The following is a 3,944-nucleotide window of genomic DNA, read 5'->3' on the forward strand; positions in this document are numbered from 1 at the left end:
CGAGTCTGGGCCTCTGGGAACCAGGAAGAGCAGCCACGACTTGGCTGCGCCTCCTGGCGGCCGCGCCAGCACCTCCCGGCTTTACCCGCGCGCATGTGCAGCGACACCGCCCACACACTCAGCGACGTGTGGGCGGGGTCAAACCTTGGGGGACACCTGGGAAATCCGCTTCAGCATCTAGAGCTTAGCGCCTTCTTTACCTTTGAAGATAAAACCTGCCAGGTGTAGTGGTGCGCGCCTAGAGTCCCAGCTATTAAGAAGGCTGAGGCGAAAGGATCGCCTGAGCCCAGGAATGCGAGACCAGCCTGGGCAACATAGGGAGACCCTCATCTCTTCAATAAATAAATAAATGTAAAACCTGTATATATTCCTATGGTTAAAAGTCAATCAACACAGATTACCTAATTTCGTTATCACAGCACGCCTATGAGATAGACACTGTTTTATTTTTTGTTTTGTTTTATTTTTTGAGACGGACTCTTGCTCCCTTGCCCAGGTTGGAGTGCAGTGGCGCCATCTCTGCTCACTGCAAGCTCCGCTTCCCAGTTTCACAACATTCTCTTGCCTTGGCCTCCCGAGTAGCTAGGACTACAGGCGACCGACACCACACCCGGCTTTTTTTGTATTTTTAGTAGAGACGGGGTTTCACCGTATTAGCCAGGATGGTCTCCATCTCCTGACCTCGTGATGCGCCCGCCTTGGCCTCCCAAAGTGCTGGGATTACAGGCGTGAGCCACTGTGCCTGGTTCAACCTTCCTCACCACTCAGTCTCTTCATCATCTAGAACGTGCCTGTGCTACCTGCCCTAACAGAGTATGGCTGGAGGCTACTTCTCATTTTCTAGTTTATCATATCAATTTTTTTTGGGAGGGGGGGGGACAGAGTCTCACCCTGTCATCCAGGCTGGAGTCCAGTGCGCAATCTTGGCTCACTGCAACCTCCGCCTCCCAGGTTCATGCGATTCTCAAGCCTCAGGCTCCCCCTGAGCTGGAACTACAGGCGTGCGCCACCATGCCCGGCTAATATTTGTCTTTTTTGTAGAGATGGGGTTTCACCATGTTGCCCAGTCTGATCTCGAGCCCCTGACAGTCTGATCCCGAGCCCCTGACAGTCTGATCCGCCCTCCTTGGCCTCTCAAAGTGCTGGGATTACAGGTGCCAGCCACTACGCCCTGCTAGCTTTTACTCTTAATGCACAGTGAGTGCTCTTTGCCTGTCCCTTCTCCCCTTTGGTGAACACTTACTCAGATGCTACTAAGTCTTTTCTGCAGGGTTGTTTAAAAAAAGCAACCAAGATAAAAGATGAAGTATGAAAGAAGAAAACAAACCAAAACCAACAAATGCTAGTAGGTCAAGGAAATAGTCTCTAATTTATCTAGAACAGAATTAGTAAAACTGCCATCAATGGAACTAGAGAAGTTTTAGTTATAGTTTTTTTTGTTTTTTTTTTGTTTTTTTTTTTTTTGTTTTTTTTTTTTTTTTGAGACGGAGTCTAGCTCTGTCGCCCAGGCTGGAGTGCAGTGGCCAGATCTCAGCTCACTGCAAGCTCCGCCTCCCGGGTTCACGCCATTCTCCTGCCTCAGCCTCCCGAGTAGCTGGGACTACAAGTGCCCACCACCTCGCCCGGCTAGTTTTTTGTATTTTTTAGTAGAGACGGGGTTTCACCGGGTTAGCCAGGATGGTCTCGACCTCCTGACCTCGTGATCCGCCCGCCTCGGCCTCCCAAAGTGCTGGATAACAGGCTTGAGCCACCGTAGTTATAGTAGTTTTATAAATGAGACTAATACAGGGTTTAATGTACAAAGACAGGACTGTATCTCCTTGAAAGTTAATCTCTTGGATTTTGAGTGGTACTAGAAAAAGTAGAGACTAAGTGTCCAACCTATTTATTTATTTACTGTCGCCCAGGCTGGAGTGCAATGGTGCAATCTCGGCTCACTGCAACCTCCACCTCCCGGGTTTAAGCGATTCTCCTGCCTCAGGTTCCGGAGTACCTGGGATTACCCACAACGGCCACCATGCCCGGCGAATTTTTTTTTTGTGTGTGTGTGTGGTTTTCGTAGAGATGGGGTTTCACCAAGTTGGCCAGGTGGGTTTCGAACTGCTGACCTCAGGTAATCCACCTGCCTCTGCCTCCCAAAGTGCTGGGATTACAGGCGTGAGCCTCCATGTCCCACCAGTCAATTTAATTTATGTGCTATAGAATCCATACAAATTCGAAGACCCAAAAATAACAGAATAATTAGTACAAGTCTTTGAGGCTAAGTATGTCATTAGTATTAATTTTAATCAACGGTGATTAAACTGAGCCTTCATTCAACTTGTCCAGAACATGAGTCAAGAATGTCGATTTAAAATGTTCTTGGAGGCTGGGTGCACTGGCTCACGCCTGTAATCTGAACACTTTGGAAGGCCAAGGTGGGTGGATCACCTGAGGTCAGGAGTTTGAGACCAACCTGGCCAACATGGTGAAACCCCATCTCTACTAAAAATACAAAAATTAGCCAGGCGTGGTGGTGGGTGCCTGTAGTCCCAGCTACTGGGGAGGCTGAGGCAGGAGAATTGCTTGAACCTGGGAGGCAGAGGTTGCAGTGAGCTGAGATCAAGCCACTGCACTCCTGCCTGGGCTACAAGAGTGAAACTCTGTCTCAAATAAATAAATAAATAAATAGTTATTGGGCAGGCACAGCGGCATTCACCTGTAGTCTCAGCAACTTGGGAGGCTGAAGCAAGAAGACTGCTTGAAGCTGGAAGTTCGAGCCCAGCCGAAGCAACCTATCCAGACCCATCTCTTAAAGAAAAATTTCTCTGCCAGGCGTGGTGGTTCATGCCTGTAATCCCAGCACTTTGGGAGGTCAAGGCAGGCGGATCATTTGAAGTCAGGAGTTTGAGACCGACTGGTCAACATGTGGAAACCCTGTCTCTATGAAAAATGCAAAAGTTATCCAGGCATGGTGATACATACCTGTAATCCCAGCTACTGGGGAGGATGAGGCAGGAGAATCCCATGAACCGGGAAGGCGGAGGTTGCAGTCAGCTGAGATAGCACCACTGCACTCCAGCCTTGGTGAAAGAGCGAGACTCCATCTCAAAAAAAAAAAAAAAAAAAAAAATGCCTATCATCCATCTACCTACCTACCTACCTACTTACCTGGATTGTAATTCGTTAAGTTGTCTGTGCCCTGTAGATTAAGGGAATGAGATTGGATTAGTGTGGAGGGGGGTTTTATGGATCCAAGCAGGAGTTTTTAAGCTTTTGTACTTTTACGTCACAAGGCTGAGATGTTTGTGGTCCTGGATCTTAGAGCAGTGCCTGCACATAATAGGCATAAGGTTGCCAGGAAATAGAAATACAAATACTCAATTCAATTTGATCTTCAGATAATCAACAAATACTTTTTTAGTATAAATATATCCCATTCTGTACTTGGGACATACATATTACACTGCTGTTTATCTGAAATTCAAATTTAAGTGGGTGTCCTGTACTTTATCTGGCAACCCTACTAAAGAGCTCAATTAAGTATTTGTTGACTTAATAGACTGAAGGTCTCGTTTCTCCTGTAAAATGGGGCTAGTACCTGCCCCTGCCTCCATAAGGTTGATGGGCAGACTAAATGGCACTCAGTGAGTCCTCAATTTATTTGACTGACCGGGACCATCCGGTGAGCCGAAAGCCCTTCCACTTTCAAATGCAAAGACGCTAAAAATGCCTCCTCGAGGCCATAAGTGCCCAGGCCAGGCCTAGGTTGCCCGCACCTGCGAGCCTGGCCAGCCTCTTCCGGGTCAGGTGACCGCGCGCGGTCACGTGACCCGGCCCGAGTGCGGGCGGTGGAAGGCGGAAGTAGGAGAGGAGTTGGGCGCCGCTTCTGTGGCCACGGCAGGTAGCTAGCGCCGGCGCGGGGGGCGCGGCGGGCTGACTGCCTGCGCGGGGCGGGCCGGGGG

At 49.0% G+C, this 3,944-nt stretch overlaps 1 protein-coding gene across 3 annotated transcripts in view; it reads left to right on the top strand.

The window, feature by feature from the left end:
- Positions 1–3,775: 3,775 nt before the first annotated feature.
- WWP2 (WW domain containing E3 ubiquitin protein ligase 2) overlaps positions 3,776–3,944 on the top strand; it is a 181,301-nt gene continuing 181,132 nt past the window's right edge. For 2 of the 3 annotated variants that reach the window (XM_025370285.1, XM_025370287.1), the window contains exon 1: positions 3,776–3,883. The gene's annotated coding sequence lies outside the window, so the exon portion shown is untranslated. The remainder of the gene's footprint in view (positions 3,884–3,944) is intronic. The other variant, XM_025370286.1, reaches the window with a different exon arrangement.

The sequence above is a fragment of the Theropithecus gelada genome, chromosome 20, assembly GCF_003255815.1.
Source record: "Theropithecus gelada isolate Dixy chromosome 20, Tgel_1.0, whole genome shotgun sequence".
Taxonomy (NCBI): Eukaryota; Metazoa; Chordata; class Mammalia; order Primates; family Cercopithecidae; genus Theropithecus; species Theropithecus gelada.